Source organism: Nicotiana sylvestris, chromosome 12 (genome assembly GCF_000393655.2).
Source record: "Nicotiana sylvestris chromosome 12, ASM39365v2, whole genome shotgun sequence".
Classification (NCBI taxonomy): Eukaryota; Viridiplantae; Streptophyta; class Magnoliopsida; order Solanales; family Solanaceae; genus Nicotiana; species Nicotiana sylvestris.
The window spans coordinates 34343941-34359812 of NC_091068.1; positions in this window are offsets into that span (position 1 = coordinate 34343941).

Sequence of the window (15872 nt, forward strand, 5' to 3'; positions counted from 1 at the left end):
ATCAATCAATAAATAATCTCTAACATGATTCAATTAGCTCACAAAGGGAGTACAACATAAAAACATGGTAACATGAAGCTTAACAATCAATTCAAGGCATATAATAGCCTAATCACTACCTCGAGCAGGATAATACTCTGATGTACGCACATGGGCTCAATCCCCTCACATGTGCACCACTCATAGCGGGTATCCAACACTAATAACTTGGGCAACTAGTACCTCAACCAAGTTTAGGCAATATACTTACCTCAAACAAGCCAAATTGACACTCTAGAAATGCAATCTCGCATGAATCGGCCTCCGAACAGCTTGAATCTAGCCAAAAGCAACTCAAAAACATCATATAATGCCATTGAAATCAAACCCAAACAATAAAGACCGAATCTTTAACCAAATACTAAAAGTCAACCCAGACCTGCACCTCGGAACCGACAAAAATACAAATTCTGACAACATTTTCGAAGAAGAGTCCAACCATACTAGTGTCATCCAAATCTGACTCCGAATCGAAGTTCAAATCTCAATTATTCATTTTAGAACATTTTTACCAAAACCTAACAATTTCTCTTTTAGATTCACCAATGAAATGTCAAAATCAAAGATAGAATCATGAATAATAATCAAAACCGAGTCAAGAACACTTATCCCAATCCAAGTGGTGAAAACTGCCTAAACAATCGTCCCAATCCGAGCTCCCAACTCAAAATATGGTAAAATAAATAACACCCTCGAATAAACAAGCTGCTAGTGAATCCGCATTTGGGGACAAACAGTCGCATCTGCGACACCGGTTCTACGGTACAAACCTCGCATCTGCGAGTATCCCTCAACATGCCACTCATCACATCTACGACAAACCAGTCACAACTGCGGCTCTGCATGTGCAACTCCTCAAGCGCAGAAGTGCAAATCCTCAGTCCGGCCAAGTTTCCCAGGTGCGCGCCTCAAACCACAGGTGCGACTTCGCATCTGCAGTCAATCCTCCGCAGATGCGGCACACCAGAACCAGCAACCAATGCAAACTCCGAAAATGATCCGAAATCAATTCAAAACATACTCGAGTCCCACGGGATCCCATTCGAATATACCAACAAGTCTCAAAACATAACACGGACCTACTCGAGATCTCAAATCCCACGAAATAACATCAAAACCACGAATCATATCTCAATTCTTAATGATCTATTTCAAAATTTAAATTCCAAATTTTTGCACACAAGTTTTAAATGACATAATGAACCTATTATAACTCCCGAAATAATAATCCAAACTCGATAACATCGAAGCTAACTCCCGGTCAAACCCATGAGCTTTCCAACCTTTCAAATTGCTAACTTTCGCCAAATAGAGCCAAAACCTTCTAGAAACATCCAAATACGAATCCAGGAATACGCCTAAGTCCAAAATCACTGTACGAACATATTGGAACCAACAAAATTCTAATCCAAGACCTTCTACACAAAAGTCAAACTTGGTCAACTCTTTCAACTTAAGGCTTCTGATCGCGCCCAACTCTAGTCCTAAAAAGGATAAGCGATCGCTGCAAATATAATCCTGTCTAAAAGTCCAAAGTCGAATCCCACAAAGAACTATGGTTTAGCTACAACTAAAGATACTAAGAGTTGGAGACAAGATTAAGGAGGTCTAGAGTTATAATTTCCTCAATTGTTGGAATCCTTCCCGCAACGTCTCCTATATTTTTGCCTAACTATTCTCTATTGATCGTGAGCACTTCAGGTGTCGTAATTCTCTCCCGAGCAACTACAATAATTAACTATATATATTCTCCCGAACTACGCTAGCTGGCACAATCTTACCGCTTACTATGACCACGTCAAGGCTTCATTATTCCTAATCCTGCCTTTAAACCCTCTGTATTGATCCCTCACATATGTTAGTAGTGATGTTGTTCAATAACTACCTAAATATTTACCCTTTTCCAAGCAATACACACTAGATAGGCACAGTCAATTGATGATCATTCAATCAACAACAATAAATATGTAGTTGAACAAGTAGAGAAATCCAACGGCTCAATTATATTAAAACATAACAAGAATTCATCCTCTAAAAGGTTTCATCAAAACCCTAGATAAAAAATTAGCTACTCATAGTAGTATGTAAAAATACAATACTAAAATTCATAACCAATAATAGAAGACAAGAAGAAGAAAGGAAAAACTCGTGGTTGAATCTTCCTCCTTGCTCCTAGTGTATTCTTGCCTCAAAAGGTGTTGTGTAACCCTAAAGTAGTGTCTCCCCCTCCAAAGTTATGTTTTAGGATGTATTTATATCATTTAGGGTTGATGAGGGGCAGAATTTTTCAATCCAAAATCGAATAGGAGAACTGGAAGGCGTGTCTGCCTTCGCGCAGTGCGCGACCATAGACGCAGACTCAACTTTTGTAATTTTTCAATTTGCGAAGCGATCCGTGCCTTCGCTTCACTTCGTTGTTTTGTGCCTTCATTTTTCTCCTTTTTCGCGTCCGTTTTCATGCCACACATGAAATTGGACGAGCTCCCAATTCTTTTCATCTCTTCTTTTTGTGTCGAATTGTTATCTTTTGATCATTTATCATCCAAAATCGTTCCTACATATAAGAAACACATAATGAGTTTATTTCACTTCAAAATCATGTAATCTCTCGCAACTCACACAAGAATTAATATGCAAATATACTAAAAATATGCATTTTCATCATTTATCACCAACCCATACTTAAACTTTTGCTCGTCCTCGAGCAACTTAAAATTAAGCGCATAGGCAAGAAATATCTTTCAAAACATACTCAAGCATCACACCAATGACAATGGTTTATATCAACGCTTAGAACCCAATATATGCACTCTTCATACATTTCCTCAAGTTCTAAACTCATGCCAAGATTATTTAAAATATTTGTGTGACTCTTCTAACATCCTAGTCTCAAAAATTGACTCCACTACATTCCTCTTTGTGACTCTCTTCTTGTGCAAACTAAAGATACGAGTTCCTTACCAATCCATTATAAGCATGTGCCTTTAACAACAAAACAAAGAGAGTATTCAATCCGCACACTCAAATATGAATTCAAGTATAATTTAAGGACTCACAGAATGAAAGAATTCACTCACTCTCGCAAAGAAACTAATGTGCCCCCACAGCTCGTACCATAGGCTTGCCCGTAATGTAAGTCTCTACTAATTTAAGGTCGTAAAGTCTAGGATTAATTAGGTCTTCATGTATTGTAATGTAGGCTACGGGACGGGTAGGATAAATATGGATAATAGTGAATAACCCTCCTAAGCACTTTTAATACAATACACTTTAACTTTTAAGCACATCATCTTCATGATCACTCAACATATCGTTAAGACACCGTAAATAACGTAGCCTATTTACTTTAAACACATCTACATAAGCACTAGCACATATCAAAGTAAATTGGAGGAATTTTTTATTTATTTTTTGTATTTTTATATTATTTTTTTTGGTTCAAAATCTTTTCAACACCCTCCATAAATTGGTATTTCCAGCTAGTAGCTCTCTCTATTCACACATGCACCTTTTGGCCTTTTTATGGCTCCACTGAAAAATTACCCAATCTCTTTTCCTTCACTTCTAGCGACTTAAGTGCTTTCGGAGGTAAAGGTTCAACAAGATTTAATTAAGAACAAAAGGGATTCGTCCTGTAATGTGGGTACCAAAGAAGAGGTTTATAGGCTTAAACGGGCTGACAAAGGATAATATTTATCACTGGTAGGCAAATAGACTGAAGGGTCAATCAAAGAAACGCCTATATCATTTCTTAAACTCACAAGACTTAATCATTTCACTTCGAGTCATACACGGGGCAAGTTCTAGACTAACAAGGATGGCACAGAGTACAACCAAAATCCCACCTCACACAATGCACATGACTTACTCAGGACGGCTTAGACCTCACTCTCAAGTTAAAATAACTAGCACAGTCATCATATAATCCAAACACTAGGAAGTAATAACATGAGTCAATTGACGAGCCCAAGCATCAAAATAAACACATATACTCTCAAGGCATATAGTCACAAGAATAAAGAAGAAAGTACTCAGTGCAAATGCTCCAACTCTAAGGCCTAAGCCCCAACATAAAATATGTCAAAAGGCATAGATACTCAAGTTCTTCCCATTCCATTATCAGTTGAAAAAAGAAATAAAATCTTTTTGTATTTTTCTTTAGACTTTAAACCCCCAAGAAAATTGTCTAGGAAGCCTATCGTTGGGAAAAGTCCAAAACCTTTTGAAAATTCTACTTGAAAAAAAAACTACTACCCAGTTCAAAGAGTCATCCCTTGAAAAAGAACCATGGTCATAAGAGAAACCAAGAGGGATTATTTCTACCTAATATTTTTGTTCAATTTTTTTCAACAAATATAAAATAACACAACTAAACTAGCATAGGAATCCACCCAAACAGTCTCTTCACCCCACACTTAAAATTATGGATTGTCCTCAATGCGCACCCATAAATACAAAAAGGGTAAAAGAAACTCCTTGGTAGGCTATAGGCCAAAGCATTAGCAGCTCATGGGGTACTCAAACTTCTCCCATACTTGATACTTTGTGCGGACACCCCACAATTAGTTCTCACCATCTCACTTGCTTTGCTTTCTTCTAATGACTTTGCTTCCCATGCTCCTAAAAAATAAAAAAAATGACATTACAAAAAAGAGTATAATAAAAAAAATTAAAAATTAAAAATAAAAGAAAGCGATAAAGTCGGGTTGCCTCCCAACAAGCGCCTGATTTAACGTCGTGGCACGACGTGAATCACTTTTTGCCTCCACTTCGATCTTATGAATTGAACCCCAAGTTTTGGTTCAAGCTTATGATTATGTTCTTAGGGAGGCGGAACGAGTCTAACTGGTCCAAGGAAATAATGTAGTATTCTGCACTCCTTGGCCTTTGCATGAGGTATGTAATCCTGACTTTCTGGCAAGAAGAATTCCAGAATATATGCACCTTGCTCCTCATTCCTTGAATCCTCAATTGGCTCGGATGACTCTATTTCCATATCATCATCCAAACACAATGCGAAAAAATGCTTGGAGTGTGGATCAATGCGCTCAACTACATGAACCTTGGGATTGTCAACACCAATGACACTAGAGTCAACTAAATATGCATCTTCAATGTCCTTGGTTGACTCTAGTATCTCTTCTACAACATCAACATCCTCAAAATCTAGTTCAATTGATTGTTGGTGTTCTACTCTGACCTCCTCCCTTAGCACCTCAATTTTTGCATCTAATACATGCTCCTTTTGGCTACTATCCACAATATCAATTGGTTGAGCATTAAATACTTCAACTATTTGACGCACTTGTGCCTCCATGTTAAGAATAGTTGCCTCTTGCCTTTGGATAGTATCCCCTAGCCTTTGTATCTGCAGTTATTTCTCATTACTTCATTCCATGAGGTACTTTAACATATCTTTGATTACCTTCAAGTCAGGTTCCCTGGGTTCTTTGTTCTTATTAACTTTACCAGAAAAAGTAGAACCATCATAGTAAGGTGTTGGGGGAGGATAAGAAATATAAGCACAACCATGAAAGTGACTATATTGGCTACCATACATATCACACACATTCCGCACATAAGATTGAGTTGGTGCACATAACTCGCTCTCGGAAATATTTTGATAATTTTGCCACAGGTAATTTCCTCCACAATAAGCACAAGAAAGATCAACAATAGAATTACCAATATCAAAACTCCCATAATTACAAGATGTCATGTTTTACAAACCAACAAGAAAAACAAAAATAAAAAAATCAAATACAATAAAACAAAAATAAAGTTCAAACTTGCAACCTAGCAATATGTACACCTACAACTATATCGTTAGTTCCTTGGTAATGATGCCAAAAATTTGATCACGCTCAATCATGCCTTATAAAAAGGACTAAGTGGTCGTTACAAATATAATTCAGTTTACATGTCCGGAGTCGAATCCTGCAGGGAATCAACCTACTAATCACAACTGCTAGTTTCGCAAGAATTCAAGTAATCAACTTCCAGAAATATTGAATAATGAGTTGAGTGTTTACTAACTAAAAGTAAAGTAATTAAAAAGCTGTAATTTAATTACTAACAAAGCAAATGTTGTAGACAAGATTGGAAAGGTAGGGTTCTGATTTCCCCTCTCATCGGGATCCTCCCTGTTACGTCTCCTATAAATTCTCCTAGATACTCTCTACCGATCGTGAGCACTTTAGGTGTCATAATTCTATTCTGAGAAACTATCGTAATTTACTAGACATATTCTTCCGAACTACATTAGTTGGCACTAGTGCACCACTCACTAAGATCGCACCAAGGCTTTGTTCTTCCTAATCTTGCCTTTAAACCCTCCGTATTAATCTCTCACATACGTTAGGAGTGATGTTGCTCAACAACTACCTAAATATTTACCCCTTTTTCAAGCAATACACACTAGATAGGTATTTTTGTTGTTGATGGTCATTCCATCAACAACAACAAACACGTAATTGAACAAGTAGAGAAATCCAACGGTTGAATTATATAAAAGCATAACAAGAATTCATCCTCTAAAAGGTTTCATCAAAACCCTAGATAAAAAATTAGCTACTCATAGTAGTATGTGAAAATACAATACTAAAATTCATAACTAACAATAGAAAATAGGAAGAAGAAAGGAAAAACTCGTAGTTGAATTTTCTTCCTTGCTCCTAGTGTATTATTGCCTCAAAAGGTGTTGTATAACCCTAAAGTAGTGTCTTCCCCTCCAAAGTTATGTTTTAGGATGTACTTATATGACTTAGGGTTGATGAGGGGCGGAATTTTTCAATCCAAAATCGGATAGGAGAATTGGAGGGCGCGTCTGTCTTCGCGTAGCGCGCGACCATAGATGCAGACTCAGCTTTTTCAATTTTTCAGTTCATGAAGCGATCCGTGCCTTCGCTTTGCTGTTTTGTGCCTTCATTTTTCTCCTTTTTCGCCGTCCGTTTTCGTGCCACGCACAAAATTGGACGAGCTCCTCTTTCTATCTCTTATTTTTGTGTCGAATTATCATCTTTTGATCATTTATCATCCAAACTCGTTCCTACACATAAGAAACACATAATGAGTATATTACGCTTCAAAAACCATGTAATCTCCCGCGACTCACACAAGAATTAATATGCAAATATACTAAAAAATATGCCCTTTTCATTATTTATCAGCTTCTAAATTAAGAATCATTCTTTCAAATCAATACCGAACCACTCAAAAACCAAAACTGACTATACACACAAGTAATAATATATCATATGAAGCTACTCAAGACCTCAAACCACCAAACGAAATGCAATTGCTTAAAATGACTGGTCGAGTCGTTACAATATTTTACCAACTTATCTGTCTTTTACTTAGACTTTTGTTTTATGTATTGAGAGAAAGAGTTGATTATTAAGCATTTTATGTAAAATTCAAGTTTTACATGCTTTCAAAAAATATGAAAGCAAAACAAGTCAAAAATAAGAAGTATGAAAATTTGGCTTCAAATGAAAGGCATCTTTGGAAAAATTTATAGGGTTATTTCCTTGGGTATCAAAACTCAACTTAGACATATTTTAGAAGCTATTTTTGGCTAAAAACAAACTTGAGGAGCACACTTTCAACACTCACTACACCATGGAATGAAGATCTGGATCTAGACTTGAGCATTTGTTATCCTAATTCTTCTTTCTTTATTTTCTTGATTTGTATTAATAAATTTGGTGTAATTTTGTGATTTGGACAGCATTGTTGCGAAACTTCATTGTCTATATTTTGATTAATTTGATTTCTACCTTGTGAATTTATTGAATTCTTGCTTATTAGTGAGTGAGCCTTTTCTACATTTGATTATTCTAGCTTTGTATTGATTCCAAAGTGAGTAGCTAACCCTAGGACATCCCAATTCACCTTCGTTTGTCTTGGAAAAGAAAATTAGGGTTGGACTTAGATTGTTGACAAAACTAAATTAATTTGATCTAGTTTAGTGATAGAGGTTAGGGATAACTCGCACACTCTTCATGTAGTTAAAGTTGGAACACACTTAATGCTACTTGGTTAGACTTGGAAAAATCAACTAAGTTTTGCTAAATTGTAAAACAACTAGTGGGTAGTAAGAACTCATAGGATGTTGAGAAACAATAATGGGTAATTGATTTTCAAGGCAAATGATATATGCCTATACATACTTGATTAGTGAGGTTTATAATTAGGATACTTGGTGAGATTTTAGGCTAGTTGAGATTCTAAATTTTAATTTTGTGCCTCTTCTTGATTGTGACTTGTGAGCTATTGATCATTTTACTTGCTTTCTTATTTAGCTCTATTTTAGTTGGTGATTGTTAATTTAAAAGTGTTTTACATTGCTTAGAAGGTGATAATTCCTCTACTAGCCTAGTCCTCATCATACTGTTCTCTATGAGATTTGACTTGGACTCATATTCGATGTTATATTTGATAGCGATCACCTAGTCTTTCTACTTAGAAAGTATAGTTGACCGTGATTAGAAGTGTAACGACCCGACCAGTCGTTTTGAGCTCTAGCGCATCGTCCAGCAGTTTGAGGCCATGAGCAGCTTCACTTTGGGTATTATGACTTGTACGCATGGTCGGAATTGAATTCCAGGAAATTCGAAGTTGATTTAGAAAGAGAATTCTCATTTCGGAAGCTTTAAGTTGAAAAAATTGGCTAAGATTGGATTTGAGTAAACAACTTCAGAATCGGGATTCGAAGGTTCCAGCAGGTTTGTATTATGATTTCAGACTTAGGCGTATGTCCGGATCAGGTTTTGGAAGACCCGAAAATATTTCGGCACCTATCGTGGAAGCTAGCATTTTAGGAAGAATTTCATAAGTTTTGGTTGAAGTGCATTTCAGTATTATCGATGTCCGTTTGGGATCCCGAGACTGGGAATAGCTCTATATAGTGATTCTGGTATTGAGAGCACGATCGGAAGTAAATTCGGAGATCTGTAGGTCATTTTGGAGTCATTTGGCTAAGATAGAAATTTGAAGGTTTTTGAGAAGTTTGACCGAAAGTGGACTTTATAATATTAGGGTCGGATTCGGATTCCGGAAGTTGGAGCAGGTCTATAATGTCAAATATGACTTGTGTGCAAAATTTGAGGTCAATCGAACGAGATTTGATGGGTTTCAGCATCGAATGTTGAAGTTTGAAATTCTAAAGTTCATCAAGTTTGAAATGGAGTATGATTCATGATTTTAGCGTCGTTTGATGTGATTTGAGGCCTCGAGCAGGTCCGTGTTATGTTATGGGACTGGTTGGTGTGATTGGACGAGATCCTGGGGGCCTCGGGTAGATTCCGGGCGGTTAACGGATCGAAATTTGGAGTCAAGGAAGATCTCAAGCAGCTGGGCACCTGGTGTAACCGCACCTGCGTGAGGAGGGCCGCAGGTGCGAGCCCGTAGGTGCGGGAGATGGCTCGCAGAAGCGGAAGGTGCCAGGCCACTGAGAAACCACAGAAGCAAAAATGTTTGCGCACCTGCGATGATGCAGGTGCGATGCCAGTCGTTGCAGAAGCGGGAAGAGCCGCAGGTGCGGAAGAGGAAGCTGTAGAAGCGGAAGCGCGGATGCGTCCGTGGAGCCATAGGTGCAGAAAGTCGCTCGGGCAGTGAGGGTTTTTATAAACGGGAATTGGCCATTTTTCTCCTATGTTTCATTTGGTTTGAGAGATTTTGGTGATCTTTAAGGGGAGATATTCGTCAAGTACCACAAGGTAAGTTATTCCCACTCATTATAAGTTAAATACATGATTTAGATACGGATTAAAGTATGGAAATTAGTAGAAATTTGGGATTTTGAGGAAAACCTAGAAATTTGGTATTATTGGATTTTGACCACGATTTTGGGCATGAAATTGGGAGTAAATTATATATTTGAGTTCGTGAGGTTATGAGTAAAGATATCTTCAAAAAATTTCGAAATCCGGGTATGTGGGCCCGAGGGAAATTTTGTCAACTTTTCGATCGGGGGTTAGGAATTGTTACGAATTGGATTATTATGAGTATTTTAGCATAAACTAATGTGCTTGCATAATTATTGGCTAATTTTTTAGCGTTGTGCATCGATTTTAGTCATCGAAAGGGCTTGCAAGCCGGTTATGGAACTTCGGAGCAAGGTAAGTCTCCTTTCTAACTTTGTAAGAGGGAATTAACCACATAGGTGAACTAAATTATTATATGCCTCTAATTGTGGGGGCTACGTACGCACGAGGTGACGAGAGTCCGTACATAGCTACTAATTATGCCTATGTCCAGGTAGTTTTAGGCGCACATCATGCCTTATTGATATTATTGTTGATTTATGTTCATTGTTTGCCTTGAGAAGGAGCGGGATTGAGTATGCTTATTAAATACTTTTGAAAGGAGTCGAAATCGTTCTAAAGATGGGGATCTTGACAGTTTTCATTGAAATCTCATATTTTGAAAAGAATGGAAGAATGCTTTAATAACTTGATAAAATCTTTGTTTTTACCGCGTCGCATGTATGATTCGCGAGCGGGGGCAATTCTTTAAACTATATTTTTTCGCGTCGCATGAATGATTCGCGAGCGGGGTAATACTTTATATTTATGTTTGACCGCGTCGCATTGATGATTCGTGAGTGGGGTAATAGATGCATTTATGGTTCGCGTCATTCGACCTTCGGCAGTGCACAATTTACATTTATGTTGGATCAGGCCGAACGTCCTCGGTGGTATATATGTATTATAATAGTACTAGAAGTCCTTCTATTTAACTGGTGTAAATTTACTATTTGGTGAATATTGGTTTAAAAGAAGTGGTTTAAGCTCTTAAATATGGTGAAGACTCGCTCAATTACTTCTTGTTCTGAATGTTGTTGTTGTATATCGTGCCTAGTTAGAATTTTATATTACCATATTGTTGGCCCTTAATAAGTGTCGAAGCCGACCCCTCATCACTACCTCTTTGAGGTTAGGCGGGATGCCTACTAGGTACGCATTGTTTTCGTACTCATGCTACACTTGCTATGCATTTTTGCACAGGCACATGTATGTCTAGTGGCCTCATTGGGCGCAGCGGTATGGTTGATGCGGAGACTTAGGTGAGCTGCATCTCTTGAGACGACCCGTAGCCAGAAGAGTCTCCTTTAGAATATTGTGTTGTATTTCTTTTCTGTCCAAATTGTATTCCAGACAGTTGTTGTATTACCTTATTTTCTAGAAACTGCTTATGCACTTGTGACACCAGGTTCTAGGATGATTATGGGGTATTCTGTATTTACTTCTAAACATATTTTTTATTTATTTTGTAAAGAATATCTTTTACTAGTTGAATTGAAGGAAAATCATAGTTTTCAAAATTATTAAAACAAGAATTAAATTAAATATTTATGGTTGGCTTGCCTGACCGTGTCTGGCGCCATCACGACTCTTAGTGGATTTTGGGTTGTGCCAAGAAGACCTTCTCGCCATAGTTGCACGACGAGGAGGGTAAAAAGCAAATCATAATTTCTGCCAAGATTGGTAATGTTGATGCAGTGAAGTTTGAATATAAACTGTGTGTATTGCGAGATTTGACAAAAAACCTAGGGATCTCACACAACAATCCCACGACGTAAACGTGGTATCACGTGAAAGTAAAATTTGGCCAGAATATCCTGCTCGTGATATGCTAGCTACGTATAAGTAAAGCATTAGCTCTTAGGATTACCAACTCTTATAAATAAAAGGAGGCCATGAAGATAGAAAGAAAAATGCGATTTAGCGAGTTATGACACACTCATTGTATGAGTCCAAATTTGACCGATCACGACCTACAACAAGCACGACAAATGACCGGGTATCTCCGAGTCGATGCCCCAAGGGATACAACCTTAAGGCAAAAGAAGAAACAGTACGACCGCTGCAGTAGTAAGTCCCTTAGGGGACCTTAAGAATATTCTGTAAATGATTCTTTGTGTTTTGATTTTTACAACTAAGAGGAATTCCTCTCTAGTATATAAAAGGAGAAACAAATCTTGTAATAGGGAGATACGTGGTGAAACTTACAAACTTTGGATGAAAAGAAACTTCGCAACTCTCTTCTCTCTGCTTATTATTCTAGATATTATTATCTCCAACTAAGATTTACCCCTTCATCTTTGATTGATTTGCTCAAAAAGATTTTAATATCTTTTGAGTCAAACAATTTGGCGTCATCTGTGGGGATTTCTATAGCTGAAACCATAGTTCTCATCTAGATCCCTGAAGGTGATATTCGCTTTTCTTCGAACTCCATATAAACCAACAATGGCGGGAAAGGAAGTGAGGCTAAAGGCAATCGCAGATGTCTCGAATAATCTCCTGAACTCCCTTAACGAAGCCGGCAGAGAAGATAATGAGAACGCAACACCAAGCGCTACAACGGAGGGAGAGATCTCGCCTCTACCACACGGAGATCTAACAATCTTACGCGAAATGGGAACCTCAACCTCCACGGCGAGGGAAGCCCCACCAGTAGTCAAAAGAATACTAGAAGAATGGCTAACGAGTGACTTGAGCAACATGCTCGAGAAACCCACTCAAGGATATGTTGAAGACGTGCCACCTACAGAAATCACAGCTGTCGTCGATGAACCAGGCACTACACGAGTAGGTAACACCCGTACTATTACTAATGTAGGTGATGATGCGCTCATGGCCATCTTGAAGAAAATGGAAGACATGGAAAATGAAAACAAAATGCTCCGTGACCAAATGAAGGAACATCAGGAGAGGGTTGATAAAATACCGGGTGCTTCGAAGCTATTACCAAAATGCGACATGGGTCGATTCGTTGAACATCCATACAGCGAAGGGGCTGCTCCTCATCCTATTCCAAAGACTTTCAAGATGCCGCCATAATTGAAAATATATGACGGGACCATGGACCCGGAGGATCACCTAATCCACTATGTTACTATAGTAAAGGGAAAGGATCTGTCAAAAGAACATGTACTGTCTGTGCTATTAAAAAAGTTCGACGAAACTGTGACAGGGGGAGCATTGACATAATACTCCCAGCTACTTGCGCGATCAATATCGACGTTCGAAGAGATGGCAGATAAGTTCGTCACCGCCCATGCAAGAGTGAAGAAGGCCAAAGCTAGGGTCAACGATATCTTCACTATTAAGCAAATGACGGGCGAGGGACTTCAGGATTTCCTGGCCCGATTTAACAGAGTAAGGATGAGTCCGTCGAACGTGTCAGAAGGGATGCAGTAGCAGCCTTTCAATATGGGTTAAATAGGAACGGATCAAAGGTGACCAAAAAACTACTCAGTAGACTCATGAAGTACCCCCTACCATATGGGAAGAAATCCACAACGCCTACTGCACCGAGGTAAGGGCAGTTGAAGACGACCTGAACGGGCCACTTCAGCGACTAACATCGGTCCAGATCGAGACAAGGAGAGATCGACGTAACGATGGGTGAAGAGATCAACCACCACGTTTCAACCAAGAAAGGCATCAGCCCTATATCCATACGCGAACGTCGTGCCACGGCACACTATACCCCTCCAAAACGAAAGAGGTATGCCTCCACTACTATCTGCTCATAATTTTTGTGTTTCCCCTTCAGAGATAGTGTACGCACTGGAGAAGCTGGGCACAAAGGTACAGTGGCCGCAAAAAATGAAATCGGACACAAGCACCAGGAGGTCCAACGTCCTCTACGAATTCCACCAAGAAATAGGACATAAGATCGAGGATTGCATAGGTTTGCGGCAAGAAGTAGTTAGGATGTTGAACTAGGGGTACCTGAAAGAACTGCTAAGCGATAAGGGAAGGGCCAACTTCGCTCGAGGGCGCGACCCATCTCAAGGACCTCCAAAGCCACCATCACCAGCGCGTACCATACAAATGATCATTGGTGGTGGCGACGACACGTTAATCAACCATGTGAAGTTCAATACCACGCACAAACTCAAACGGACAATCGCCCACGAACGGTATGATGACCTCGAAGACAGTATCATCTTTGATATGTCAGATGCCGACAGTTTATCTTTCCCTCACTATGATGCTTTGGTTATAACTTTACACATCGCTGATACATATGTAAAAAGAATCATGGTAGATGACGGAAGTGTCGCGTGTATTGTTCACCCCCGAGTTCTCGTACAGATGAGGCTCGAGGATAAAATAATACCACATTGCATAACACTAACGGGTTTTAATAATGTAGTAGAGCGGACATCCAGAGAAATAATGCTACTTGTCCTAGCAGGAGGGGTCACCCTAGAAATAACATTCCACATCATGAATCAAGAAACAACCTACAACGCCATCATAGGGCGACCATGGATACACGCCATGCGAGCCATCCCCTCAAGCTTCTATCAAGTGATCAAATTTCTCACCTCGTGGGGGATATTCAGCATCTGAGGCGATCCACACACCGCCCAAGAATGCTACCGGATCGCCCAAGATTGCACACACACCAAACAACTGAAAGGAGTAAGTGCGTAGGCACAACAATCAGCCATGTCGGGAACTAAACCCATCCTATAAATAGAGGACATCAAAGACCCGGATATCGTAGAAGCCTGCAAGGCAACTATAGAGGATTTGACCCTGTTCGATTGGATGACAGTAACAGTACAAAAAAGGCTTACATAGGACACAACCTCTCGGAACCAGGTAAGTATCATAAATTTTAACTGACAACGCCGATTTATTTGCTTTCTCCCACTCAGATATGCCAGGAATCCCAAAGGACATCGCCACTCATAGACTGAATGTCGACCCACTCTATCCGCCGGTACGGCAAATGAGGAGAAGATTCAATGCCGCAATCAATGAGGCGGTCAGCAAGGAGGTGGATAAATTGCTTACCAACGATTCCATCAGAGAATCGAAGTACCCTCAATAGGTCTCCAATGTGGTCATGGTCAAAAATAAGAACATGAAATGGCGAATGTGTGTCGACTTCACCGATCTAAACAAAGCATGCCCAAAGGACTCCTTCCCGTTAGCCTATATCGACCAACTCATCGATGCGACAGCGGGGCACAAATTGCTGAGCTTTTTGGACGCCTACTCCGGTTACAACCAAATTCTAATGGCTGAAGAAGATCAAGAAAAGACGACTTTCTTCACTCACCAAGGAACGTACTACTACAAAGTGATGTCGTTCGGATTCAAGAATGCAGGAGCCACGTACCAGAGGCTAGTCACAAAAATGTTCAAAGAGCAGCTCGGCAAGACCATAGAGGTCTATATCGATGACATGCAGGTAAAGTCGGCAAAGAAGGAGGACCATATTAGCCATCTGAAAGAAGCCTTCGAGATATTAAGGCAGTACGGGATGAAGTTAAATCCCGAGAAGTGCGCCTTCAGCGTAACCTCAAGAAAATTCCTTGGCTTCCTCGTGTCGCAAAGGGGAATCGAAGTCAACCCGGATCAAATCAAAGCCATCGACGCAATGCCAGAGGTACTAACCAGCAAAAAGCAGGTGCAGAAGCTAACATGGCGAATAACCGCCTTATCAAGGTTCATTTCAAGATCCTCGGATAGATGCCACAAATCCTTCAATGTACTGAGAAAAGACCACGGGCAATAGAACGAGGAATGTATCGACACATTGAGAAAACTACAAGTGTATCTGTCTTCACCACCACTACTCGTCAAAGCGGATCCAGGTGAGTGTCTGCTTGGGTATTTAGCAGTTTTCGAAATCACAGTGAGTGTAGTCTTGGTCCGTGAAAATAAAGGTCCGCAATCCCCAATTTATTATAGCAGCAAAACTTTAATCGATGTCGAGACAAGGTACCCTCACCTTGAAAAACTAGCTCTGGCACTGGTCGTGGCTTCACAGAAGCTTAGACCATATTTTCAGTGTCACCC